Raw genomic sequence first — 13,923 nt, 5'->3', positions numbered from 1 at the left:
GCTCAGACACGAGAGGTATGTGGCAGGGTCTACAGTCAATCACGGACTACAAAAGAAAAATCAGCCCCGTCGCAGATCACGATGCCTTGCTCCCATACAGACTAAACAAGTTTTTTGCTCGCTTTGAGGACAATACAGTGCCACTAACACGGCCTGCTACCAAAACCTGCGGGCTCTCCTTCACTGAAGCCAACTTGAGTAAAACATTTAAACGTGTTAACCCTCGCAAGGCAGCAGGCCCAGACGGCATCCCCGGCCGCGTCCTCAGAGCATGCGCAGACCAGCTGGCTGGTGTGTTTACAGACATATTTAATCAATCCAGTCTGCTGTCCCCACATGCTTCAAGAGGGCCACCATTGTTCCTGTTCCCAACAAAGCTAAGGTAACTGAACTAAATGACTACCGCCCTGTAGCACTCACTTCCGTCATCATGAAGTGCTTTGAGAGACTAGTCAAGGACCATATCACCTCCACCCTACCTGACACCCTAGACCCACTCCAATTTGCTTACCGACCCAATAGGTCCACAGACGACGCAATCGCCATCACACTGCACACTGCCCTAACCCATCTGGACAAGAGGAATACCTATGTAAGAATGCTGTTAATCGATTACAGCTCAGCATTTAACACCATAGTACCCTCCAAACTCGTCATTAAGCTCGAGACCCTGGGTCTCGACCCCGCCCTGTGCAACTGGGTCCTGGACTTCCTGACGGGCCGCCCCCAGGTGGTGAGGGTAGGTAACAACATCTCCACCCTACTGATCCTTAACACTGGGTCCCCACAAGGGTGCGTTCTCAGCCCTCTTCTGTACTCCCTCTTCACCCACGATTGCGTGTCCATGCACGCATCCAACTCAATCATCAAGTTTGCAGACGACACTACAGTGGTAGGCTTGATTACCAACAACGACGAGAAGGCCTACAGGGAGGAGGTGAGGGCCCTCGGAGTGTGGTGTGAGGAAAATAACCTCGCACTCAAGGTCAACAAAACAAAAGAGATGATCGTTGACTTCAGGAAACAGCAGAGGGAGCAGCCCCCTATCTACATTGACGGGACAGTTGTGGAGAGGGTGGAGAGTTTTAAGTTCCTCGGCGTACACATCACGGACAAACTGAAATGGTCCACCCACACAGACAGCGTGGTGAAGAAGGCGCAGCAGCGCTTCTTCAACCTCAGGAGGCTGAAGAAATTCGGTTTGTCACCAAAAACACTCACAAACTTTTACAGATGCACAATCGAGAGCATCCTGTCGGGCTGTATCACCGCCTGGTACGGCAGCTGCTCCGCCCATAACCGGAAGGCTCTCCAGAGGGTAGTGAGGTCTGCACAACGCATCACCGGGTGCAAACTACCTGCCCTCCAGGACACCTACACCACCCGATGTCACAGGAAGGCCAAAAAGATCATCAAGGACAACAACCACCCGAGCCACTGCCTCTTCACCCCGCTAACATCCAGAAGGCGAGGTCAGTACAGGTGCATCAAAGCTGGAACTGAGAGACTGAAAAACAGCTTCTATCTCAAGGCCATCAGACTGTTAAACAGCCATCACTAACATTGAGTGGCTGCTGCCAACATACTGACTCAACTCAAGCCACTTTAATAATGGGAAAATTGATGTAATCAATTTATCACTTGCCACTTTATATTATTTATATTAGATAATGTTTACATAACCTACATTATTCATCTCATATGTATATACTGTACTCTATACCATCTACTGCATCTTGCCATCCTGATGTAATGTATCACTAGCCACCTTAAACAATGCTGCTTTATATGTTTTCATACCCTACAATACTCATCTCATATGTATATACTGTTCTCCATACCATCTACTACATCTTGCCTATGCCATTCGGCCATCACTCATTTATATATTTTTATTTACATATTCGTATTAATTCCTTTACACTTGTGTGTACAAGGTAGTTGTTGTGGAATTGGTAGATTACTTGTTAGATATTACTGCATGGTTGGAACTAGAAGCACAAGCATTTCACTACACTTGCATTAACACCTGCTAACCATGTGTATGTGACAAATACATTTGATTTGATTTGATTTCCAATAAGATTTAAGTCAAAACTGTAACTCTGCCACTCAGGAACATAGGATTTTGCCTGTGTTTAGCTCCATTTCGTTTCTTTGTTATCCTGAAAATATGGAGAGTGGTACTCAGTGATGTGTTGTATTGGATTTCAGGATACAAATTTGTATTCATGACAAACAGTTAATTGCTTTGCCACATTTTTTGAAGTATTACTTTAGTGCCTTGTTGCAAAAAGGATGCATGTTTTGGAATATTTGTATTCTATACAGGCTTCCTTCTTTTCCCTCTGTCATTTAGTTTAGTATTGTGGAGTAACTACAATCTTGTTGATCCATCCTCAGTTTTCGTCTATCACAGCCATTAAACTCTAAATGTTTTAAATTCACCATTGGGGTCATTGTGAAATCCATGAGTGGTTTCCTTCCTCTCCGGCAACTGAATTAGGAAGGACGCCTGTATCTTTGTAGTGACTGGGTGTATTGATACACCATCCAAAGTGTTATTAATAACTTCACCATGCTCAAAGGGATATTCAATGCTTGCTTTTTTAAAATATATATTTTTTCCCATCTATCAATAGGTGCCCTTCTTTGCGAGGCATTGGAAAACCTCTCTGGTCTTTGTGGTCGAATCTGTGTTTGAAATTCACTGCTCAACTGAGGGACTTGTGTAGGGTACAGAGATGAGGTAGTCATTCAAAAATCAAGTCAAACACTATTATTGCACACTGAGTGAGTCGACTTATGTGACTTGTTAAGCAAATCTTTACTCCTGAACTTATTTAGGCTTGCTCACAATACCCAATAATGTCAAAGTGGATTTATATTTTTTGAAATTTTTACAAATCAATAAAAAATGAAAAGCTGAAATGTCTTGAGTCAAGACATTTCAGCTTTTCATTTTTAATAAATTTGTAAAAATGTCAAAAAACATGATTCCACTTTGACATTATAGGGTATTGACACTCCCAAAAATCTCAATTTAACCAATTTTAAATTCAAACTGTGACACAGCAAAATTTGGAAAAAGTCAATACTTGTGTGAATACTTTCTGATTGAAAAAGTTATTCAGACACCTTGGAAACTGTCCGTCAACTTTAGATTACTATAGCTACCATTTTGTTCTTGGGCATATAGATCTTCTCCGATGCATTTACGAGTATGGATCCACGATAGCTGCAGTAGACTACCTGTGAACTATCCACTGCACTCTCAAACCTCAAATCTCAAACCAGTTTTGGTGGAGAAAAGGCTTTTGACTGTAGTGTAAAACAAGAACTCCTGCTGTATTCAGTATCACCTATGATGCACATGAAGTTCACTGTGACAGTTGAGACATTTTGTTATCAACAAGACAAAAAGAATGTCTGCTGTATTTGAGTTTCATTGTGCATTTAATGCTTAAATTATTTGATGCAGCACTCCAAACAGCACTCTGTTGTTTGAGCTACCCCCCCCCCCCCCCAGAACACATAGGCCTACTTTTGACCTACCTGTCAATCATAAAGTACAAATTGATGAGTCATAATGCACGCTATGTTGACATTAGTCCACGGCATCCGAACACCGACAGCTACTTGAAGAGCTCTTTATTTACACTGCACGATAAGAGGGAGTGTCAACATCTCCATTCCTCTCCCAAACCCAAGTCTGCGCTGCTGTTCAATTTCCTGCGACAACAGAGATATTTATATAATTGATTACATTCAAAGCAAATTAAGCATTAGACAAACAGGATGTAGCTTCAGATTGATGACATATGCTCAGAGAGGGACGGAACGCTGAAAGATTAATGCATCACAAAAGGTGTGCGGGCCAAATGCAGATGAGAAGCTAAGCACTTGCAAATTCAAAATGAATATTCATGCCATCCAATTGGGGTCCTCCTTGGGGTCCTTTCTGGAGGCGTGCGAATGAAAAATATTGTTCTCAAACTTTGGTTGAACTTTCTTTCTCCCCCACCTCGCCATTAAATATGGAACAGTGTGTGAATGCATACCAAAATTTGTACGAGTTGGCAAATTCTGCAGTTTTGGTATTAAGCATGCTGCTCCGAGGGCAGCTTTAGAGGGTTTCCATCGGAAATTAAATCTGGTATTCAAATAGTATGTGTGTGTGTGTGTGGCTACATGCATCCCATTTTTGTAATGACATTTTTAACAGTTACCTGAAGACTTTGTTGAAGTCACCTCTAAAAAGTTTAATGTGAAGACAGTGAGGCAGTTTCGATGCATATCAATCTCAGATCCAAATAGCTAGACAAAATGGCTATTATTCTCACCTGAGGCCCAAAGAAATTACATTGTACCGTGGGGAGTGGCTAATTCAAATTAACTGGACACCCCAAATAGATGCTCATTTGTCAAGAGCAAAATATGTAATATTCTACCACTGCCTCACAATCCAAGATGCACAAAATAAAGCAAAAAACTGGATATAGAAAACATTCAGCTATTATTGGAGGAAAAAGGAAGTTTGATTTGCAAGATAATCCTAAATGATCAAAGAAGCACAGCGTTTTGCCTAAAAAGCTTGTATCAGGCAACATAAGGAGCAGATCATTTGTAAAGCTTGTGAGAATAGTCATTTCCTACCTCTAGGATGCTTACTGTATAGTCTGAGCAGATTGTGATGCTAAGATTCGTAGTTTCAGTTGTTGCACTGTAACTCCAGTGCTTTCATTATGTAACTCTGACCACGTTTTGACAACAGACCAATAAACATATTCTTATAGATATAACACCACAATCATAAGGTTTGTTTATTTTATTATGCCTTAGCATGGACACACACACACTCTCTGCATGCCCAATCCCCCTCTCTATGGCTCCCTGATGTTAGGACATCAGAAGGAAATTTAACCTGATCAAGTGTGGTATCCTGATGCCCAGACCACTTCAAGCTGTCATGCCTCGATCTCTCCAGCTCCATCCCTGCATCTCTCTGTTGTCTCTCTGACGCTAAACAGACACACACCATAGCCTTCTGCGCTGTACAGTACCATGCACAGGCGCACTGGGTTGTGTGTCTGCTTTGTTTGCTCTCCTGAAGTCCAGAAACTAAGTGGCTTGAAAAAGGAGGCTCAAAGTAAATACACATCATGCTTAAAGACGTTTATTGGTGTGTGTGTGTGTGTGTGTGTGTCAGAGGAGGCTGGTGGGAGGAGCTATAGGCTCATTGTAAATGCTGGAATGGAATGGTACCAAACATATCAGACACAAAGAAACGACGTGTTTGACTCCTTTCCATTGATTTCATTCCAGCCATTACAATGAGCCCGTCCTCCTATAGCTCCTCCCACCAGCCTCCTCTGGTGTGTGTGTGTGTGCACGTGTCGGTGGCGGTGTTGGTACTGTGTGTACGTGTGTAGGGGGTGAGGGGGTTTATGTATGCTTATGAGCTTGTGTGAGCTTGCGGGTATATGTGCTTGTCCTATATTGACTTCACCGTTTGTGTTTGAGTTCTGTATTGACTTCCCACATAGGGATCTGAAAGGATCTGTGGGTGTCCCGTTGTTGTAATGGTAACACAGATCGATGAGCACAAGAACACACCAAGGCAAGGCAATCCCATCACTGTAGGTGAGAGGAGGGAGGAGAGGAGGGGGTGAAGACGGCTACAATAAAGATACACTGTGCACTCCTCACCTCCGATGAGGCAAGCTAAGCTACAGCACCTGCTACAATATCAGATGGCGCTTACTTCTGTTCTGGTATCAAAACCATCGGCTTTGTGTGAACACCATGTAAAGGGTAAGGAAATATAAGAGTAAGGCAACCCCAGTGTTTTCGTTAAATGTTACTGAAATCGGTCTCTTCCTGGAAAAAAATGTCATCTGGACCCATGGCTAGAAAATAGTGTTCTCTTTTTCTAAATGCCACGAGCAAATAATCTAACCTCTCTCCTACCTACCGCTGGTCTTAATCCTAATTATGTAAATGACATAGAGAAGCTCTTTCTGAGCAGCCTCATTGTTCCATGGAGGGGTGCTGCTATTCCTCACTTGGACCTCATAAGCATAAACATTTGGGTAATTATGTACAAGAATTGGCAGCACTAATAGAGCTATCTGTAGCGTGGTAATTTACATTTAATTGGATACAACCTGTTTCTCACATGTAGCTCTGCCACTCAAATAATCAGACCATTGTACATGCTACTCACTGCGCCTTTTCATTTACCCAAACATGAAATTGGTTCAACTGGCTGGCTGGGCGGCTTAGCATGATGTCTGTCTGTCTGTCTGTCTGTCTGTCTGTCTGTCTGTCTGTCTGTCTGTCTGTCTGTCTGTCTGTCTGTCTGTCTGTCTGTCTGTCTGTCCACAGGCTCAACCCAATTCATCCATCTTTTTACAACAACTCTTTAATTAAGTTGAGATGACAACTATGGCAATCTTTGCATTAATACGGCATGTGTAAGATGTAGGATATGGTGTTGTATTGCACTGAACAAAAATAGAAACGCAACATGCAACAATTTCAAAAGATTTTAGTGAGTTACAGTTCATATAAGGAACTCAGTCAACTAAAATAAATTCATTAGGCCCTAATCTATGGATTTCACATGAATGGGAATACAGATATGCATCTGTTGGTACCTTAAAAAAAAGGTAGGGGCATGGATCAAAAAAACAGTCAGTATATAGTGTAACCATCACTTGCTTCATGTAGCGCAACACACCTCCTTCACATAGAGCTGATCAGGCTGTTGATCAGGCTGTTGATCAGGCTGTTGATCAGGCTGTTGATCAGGCTGTTGATCAGGCTGTTGATCAGGCTGTTGATCAGGCTGTTGATCAGGCTGTTGATCAGGCTGTTGATCAGGCTGTTGACGCTGGAATCTTGTCCCACTCCTCTTCAATGGCTGTGCGAAGTTGCTGGATATCGGTGGGAACTGGAACAAGCTGTTGTACACGTCGATCCAGAGCATCCCAAACACGCTCAATGGGTGAAATGTCTGGTGAGTATGCAGGCCGTGTTTGTTGTCCATAGCTTGTGCTTGCCCATACCATAATCCCACCCCCACCATGGGGCACTCTGTTCACAATGTTGACATCAACAAACCACTCGCCCACACGACACTATACACGCTGTCTGCTATCTGTTCGGTACAGTTGAAACCGGAATTAATCCGTGAAAAGCACACATCACCAGCGTGCCAGTGGCCACCGAAGTCGTTTACAACACCGAACTGCAGTCAGTTTAAGACCTTAGTAAGGACGATGAGCACACAAGTGAGTTTCCCTGAGACGGTTTCTAACAGTTAGTGCACAAATTCTTTGGTGGTGCAAACCCACAGTTTCAGCAGCTGTTCAGGTGACTGGTCTCAGACGATCCCAAGGTGAAGAAACCGAATGTGGAGGTCCTGGGCTGGCGGGGTTACACGTGGTCTGCGGCTGTTTGGATGTACTGCCAAATTCTCTGAAACAACATTAGAGGCGGCTTATGCTAGCAAAATGAACATTCAATTATCTGGTAACAGCTCTGGTGGATAATCCTGCAGTCAGCATGCCAATTACATGCTCCCTCAAAACTGTGGCATTGTGTTGTATGGCAAAACTGCACATTTTAGAGTGACCTTTTATTGTCCCTAGCACAAGCCGCACCTGTGTAATGATCATGCTGTTTAATCAGCTTCTTAATTTGCCACACCTGTCAGGTGGATGGATTATCTTGGCAAAGAAGAAACGCTCACTAACAGGGATGTAAACAAATTTGTACACAAAATTTGAAAGAAATACGCTTTTTGTACATATGGAACATTTTGGGGATCTTTTATTTCAGCCCATGAAACATGGGGCCAACACTTTACACGTTGTGTCTATATTTTTGTTCAGCATATATTTATTGTACCTGACACTGTTTCCCTGTAGGATTGCTGATCCAGCGATGAGTCCAGCACTACTTCTACAACTATGTGCATTCCAAAGTTTTGAAACGAACCAAATTGTTACAGTGTGTAAAGAGAGCTATTATCCTTCATTCCAGCCTCTTCAACACTCACCATGAAGGAGGCATTGGTCAGAAAGCCCACACAGACTGACACCATACACTGACTAAGACGTATGAGAGAGAGGCAAAGAGCGAGAGGTGACGTCACCCTCTGCGGCATTCTGAATGAACAAGCTGGACAACAACTGTGTTCTGTCCCTCGAGCCAGCGTCACCACAGCCCCCGGCCGCTTATCACATTACTTCTCCCACAGCAAAACATGAATCTTCATTGAGGGAAATAAATAAGAGGCCAGCTACATAAAAACAGACTGAGTCTGCATCTGTAACGAGATTTGTCACTCTCTCTTCCCCCTATTACAGCTGCTGATGTGATTATGCGGCGAGCTTGGCGGGCGGTGATGATGTCTGTACGATAGGCAGATGCAGGAAGTTACCGTGCTGTGCTCTGTCACGTTGGGCCAGAGACTCCGCTGCCCAGACCTGACCATTTCCTGTCTGGATGGACTCGTCGCAGGCACGTCATTCACCATTTACACAGACTGAAAAGGACACACAGGCGCACACTGGGAAAATTAAATGCTCTCAAATACTGACCAGCCGCACACTAATTGCCTTTTTTGCCCACGAGTGCACACACACACACACACACACACACAATTACAGTGCAGTGTCTGTCATTAGACCACATTATCCTAGTGCCTTGCACTTGTGCTCTTACTTCACATTTATGTAAGTGTGTATGTGCGTACACAGCAGCAGTTCTGTTCATTCCACTAGACCAACCACAGAGATTATATATCTCTGGATTCACACGACAAATGATTTCATATATTAATGCTGAGCCGCTGCTTGTGTATTAGTGGGGTTATTTGCATCCTGAGTTAGTGAGCTCGGGGGCCCAGATGGGATGGGTCTTTTGACCAACAGATACACTGGGAAATATGGGTCACAGCTGGAGGGTCAGAAGAGAAGAGACTCCTGTCCGGGCCAATCTGGGCCAGTGGGATGTTCCAAATTCTAAAATGCAAACCATACATGTGAGCGGTTTCATGGACAGAGATGGAAATATCCGTTAGAAATGTTTAAAAATGGTGGAGATCTAAAGATGCAACAACTATCATGGCTGCTAGACAATGAAAGAAAGTTCAAAAGAAAAACAAGTGATGATAAAATATATTCCCATCAACATTTCAATGGTCAGATTATGGCTTTGCTATTTTGATGCAAGTTAAGAAATGCCTCATAATATGAAGTCAAACGTCCGGGTTTCAAACAATTAAGGAACAGGAAAAATATATATAATAATAATATATATAATATATAATAATCTTCTTCTTATAGATGGAAAGGCTTTCCCAAAAACGTTTTGCAATGAAATGTTAACTAGCTACAAAGTAGTCTTCCTGCCTGGCAGAATTATATCATGATTATTTGCATCAATCCAGTAGCCATTTGTTATGTAAACTCCATCTCATGTGTGCTACATAAACACCGCTAACCAAACAACAGTGCTAGCATAGACACGGGAAGTAAGGGTGCTGAAGGTGCTGCAGCAGTCACGCCCAGATCTTTTTCACCTGTCCTTGTGCTTATCTCCACCCCCCTTTCCAGGTGTCGCCCCTCTTCCTCATTATCCCCTGTGTATTTATACCTGTGTACTCTGTCTGTTTGTTGCCAGTTCATCTTGTATGTTTTTCAAGTCAACCAGCGTGTTTTGCCGTACTCCTGCTTTTATTCTCTTTTTGCTATTCCTCCTGGTTTTGACCCTTGCCTGTCCTGTCTCTGAGTCCGCCTGCCTGACAACTCTGCCTGCCCACGACCCTGAGCCTGCCTGCCGACCGGTACCTCTGCCTCCCTATGGATTACCGACCTCTGTTTGCCTTGACCTGTCTACAACTTGCCTCTGTTGGAACATTAAACATTGTTACTTCGACAGTCTGCATCTGGGTCTTACCTTGATCTCTGATAGCTGCACCCCATGAAAAATCATATATATATTTTAAATCAACGATTTACTAAAAAATATATATTCACAAAATAAGTGCACTGAGCCTTTACTAGTCCTGTATTAGGAGACCGATATAGCTGTCTTTAGCTCGGGAATTCTCCCCCGTGAAAGACCAATATGTGATTTATAACTTTAGGTCATTCAGAGTAAATGTCACTGTTTGTCAAATAACTTTTTACACAGGGCGCCTTTCCTTCATGGGCCATTTGGGAAATTTTTGCCAAATTAGAGTATACCCACTTCTCCAGGCACCACTACACCACTGTTGGAGATAGTACTATTCCAGAGTACTATTCCAGGAAAGAGCTACTTTACAGTACAATGGGAATTAGCTCCATTTTTATATGTGACTCGTTTCAGGAAACTAGGCACACTTTATGTCGTGCGTCACTACTTCACAGGAGAGCTATTTGAATGTAAACTTTAGTTTTTTTATCAAAATGTGTTTTTTGGCGGAAATGCCTACTGGAACATGTGAACTTTCACGTGCTTTAATAACAAACTTGCACGCCATCTGTAAATAGGAATAACATTTTTACATTTCGAGCTGTTTTAGCCACGGAAAAAGTGAGCAACCTTCCCAGTAGCCATGATTGGCTGAGATAATGAATGGGTTGGACATGCCAAGAGATGAGTTCGGATTGGTCTGCCATGTAGCACGCTTCTGTCAATAACATGAGCTGGTCAGTATGTGTAGGTAATCCTTTCTAACGTAGCTTTTTTTTTAAAGGTATCACATACTAGAACTGCATAAGTGTTGCTCTCCACTTACTGGAGGACCGAGTTTTGAAATCAGTGGAATTAGAGTATGATAGCTAAGGAGATGGAGACAACTCTGGCTTTTTGATTGCAAACATTTAGACGGAGTCGAAAAGAGAACACACAGAAGGCTGTATAAAACACCTGTCTCCGGATTACATCTTCAAACTAAGAGCAACTATGGCATCCTTGATAGAGAGGGAGGAGCTTCCATCCATGCATGTAAGAGAGTGTATCTAGATACATTTAGAAATATTATACATTTCTAATTTTGTCCGAAAGTCATTTTCATTACAAGTTAAAGTGTACTGTTAGCTAGCTAGCTAATGTTAGCTGGCTGGCTCGCTAGCTAATGTTACATGTATGATCTGTGTAGTAATAGTATTCATATCTCAGAGCCATTTGCATTGCTAGTTATATCCTAATGTTAGCTAGCTAACATTGAACCTGGTTGGTTAACTACCTGCAGATTCATGCAGGGTAGTAACATTGAGTTGGGATTATGGTTCACTGTTTAGCTAGCTATGCAAGTAAACATTTCAATAGAATGTTCATGATGTCACTGCGACAACTGTTGATAGAAGTAGCTGCTAAATTTGCTCTGGCTATCTACTCCAATTTCAGAACACCCTCGTCTGAGTGTGCCAAAGCGCAGAATAACTGACGAATTTACAAATATTGGCAAAAAAGCACAATAAAATTGTTGCCAGAAGCACAGTTGCAGTCACCAACGCACTGGATAACATAAAAACAGCCTAACCAGCTCTGCTAGGGAGAGTAAAATGGTCAGAGTGAGCTGTTCTCTCATTTGTGTCTGGATATCGCAAGCAAGCTAGCCAACGTTAGCCAGTTATCTTGGAAAATTGACTGCTGTTTTTAGGTCAGAACACTCGTATCAACCCTATTCCTCAGCCAGAGTGACTAGTATAGGCTCTAAACGCTATGAGAACAAAACGCTCTGAATTTACAAACGTACAATCTGAAAAAGCTCTGAATTTACAAACGCTCAGAGCACACTGGCACTCCAGATAAAATGTACGAGTATAAACCATAGTATAAACCAGCCTTTAGTCTTGAAATCTTTTGTTGTTTAGTACATGGCCTCATATGTGAATTCTTAAAGACATGGATGGGGATAAGGCTTTAGAGGGTGTGCATGATGCTGAATGGGTGTAGACGAAGAGCTCTCCAGTAGGTGTACCAAATCATTCAAGGGCCATTTTCTCAAAAGTGGGGTTACAAGTTAATCAACTTTCAAAGCAGAATTACTTTCTCATGGTTCCTCAACTGTAGTTTATGATATACCATTTTCTAGCTCTGAGTCTCTACTTTAATCCAATGTAAAAAACACACAAACATTTTGCTACATAAGCCAGTTATGTCCACATCTAGTCAGTTTATTGGGAATGGATGACAATTTGTGATGCGCAATGTTTAAACATAAGTGGTAGTCTCTGGTTATTATGATTAGTCTATGGACACATACTCTAGTCTGAAAAGTGTGTTTTAGGACAGAGAAAGAGATTTGAGTAATCTCCTTCTCGCAATGAGACATAGGCACTTATTGAAAGTGGTTTGGATCAGTGCAGTTTGGATGGTCTGTGGTTACTGTGGATGGCTGGCCTATGGGCCTATTGTTCTTTTTGAGTCTAAGAATTTCCTGGCTCACCTTCTGCAGATCGTGACTGGTGGTGTAATAATCAGGGTTATTTTTTGACAGCCGTTTTTTGGCCCACAATTTGCTGCTACACTTACAGTAGCCGAGCCCAGTTGTGGTTGCCAATGAGGCACAATCATGAGAAGGCCCTGCATGAAAACCTACGAGGAAGTTACTGATGCTGCAAACATTTCCCTTTCTCCACTTTTCTCTCTTTTTCTCTCTCCATATACCCTTTATTGCAAAGAGACACTCTACAGTATGAAGCATTACCATCACAAAGATGGTTTCCAACGTGACAGAGGATACAACATAGCCGAGTCCATCTGCACCCGCTCAAAGTTAGCACACTTGAATACCCTGGCCAACAACCAATGAGGGCCTGCCAATTAAGATATGCACATCCAATCAGATACATATTTCCAATATCACACACTGAACACGTGCATACCATTTTAACCAGGTGTGCATAATAACATGCTGCTTATCTCTCACACTACACCCCTCTCTCTCTCTAATTCGGATCTCACTGTTTTAATCTCCATTTTCTATTACTCTCTCTCCCCCAACCCTCTCTCTCAAAATCCGACTTTGTATCTCTCTCTCAATCTCGTACCCCCCACCCCCACACACTCCATCTCTCTCTCTTTAGCTCTCTCTCCCTCTATCGCTGGCTTATGCACTCTGGCAGCTGGGTTCAGGGTAAATTGGGTGGGTGGAGGGGGGAGGGGGAAGCATCTCCCTGGCACAGCTCCCCTCCTGGCAGGCAGGACTATGGGTAAACTAGGAAGGTTACCCTTGCCCAGCACCGATGCCCAGTGTCAGGTTGGCACTGTGTCCGTCTGTCCCTATGGCATCTGTTCATGTGGGTGAGATGAACCCGTCTCGGCCGCCAATGACTGGGAGGATGGTGCACACACACTATCACACAACCCACTGGGCACAGACGTCAATTCAACATCTACTCCATGTTTGTTCAATGTAATGTCATTGAAATGACTTGGAAACAACATTGATTCAAGCAGTGTGTGCCCAGTGGGACATTACTCACACCCATAAACGCTCTTTCACACACACACACACACACACACACACACACACACACACACACACACACACACACACACACACACACACACACACACACACACACACACACACACACACACACAGCCAAAAATCACCCACGGAATCACCCACTGACACAAACTGCAATAAACGCACAGGCCTATTCTCTCTACCCCTGCTCACACATGCACCCAATATTCTCATGCATACACTGTCATCACCACCCAGCTTCCCTGTGCAAACTTCCCCCATCATCACTTAATCTATTTAACGGATTTAGCACACAACAACAAAGTGATACTCCTGGTGCTGGCTAAATCTATGATTTATAATCTATTTGGATCCCTACAGTGTACATACTTCATCCTAGTTCACCTCCACTCACCTTAATCCCTAAATAAGGGAGCGTTTGGATC

The 13,923-nt window shown here is 43.0% G+C and overlaps 1 long non-coding RNA gene across 1 annotated transcript in view; it reads left to right on the top strand.

Annotated features, from left to right (window-relative positions):
* Window positions 1-8,677, top strand: part of LOC115173438 (uncharacterized) — a 34,999-nt gene extending 26,322 nt beyond the window's left edge. The window contains exon 3 of the long non-coding RNA XR_003871611.1: window positions 8,376-8,677. This is a non-coding gene — a long non-coding RNA (uncharacterized LOC115173438). The remainder of the gene's footprint in view (window positions 1-8,375) is intronic.
* Window positions 8,678-13,923: the final 5,246 nt, after the last annotated feature.

The sequence above is a fragment of the Salmo trutta genome, chromosome 34 (genome assembly GCF_901001165.1).
Source record: "Salmo trutta chromosome 34, fSalTru1.1, whole genome shotgun sequence".
Classification (NCBI taxonomy): domain Eukaryota; kingdom Metazoa; phylum Chordata; class Actinopteri; order Salmoniformes; family Salmonidae; genus Salmo; species Salmo trutta.
The sequence above is the reverse complement of the archived record's forward strand: the minus strand, read 5'-3'. Positions and strand labels throughout refer to the sequence as shown.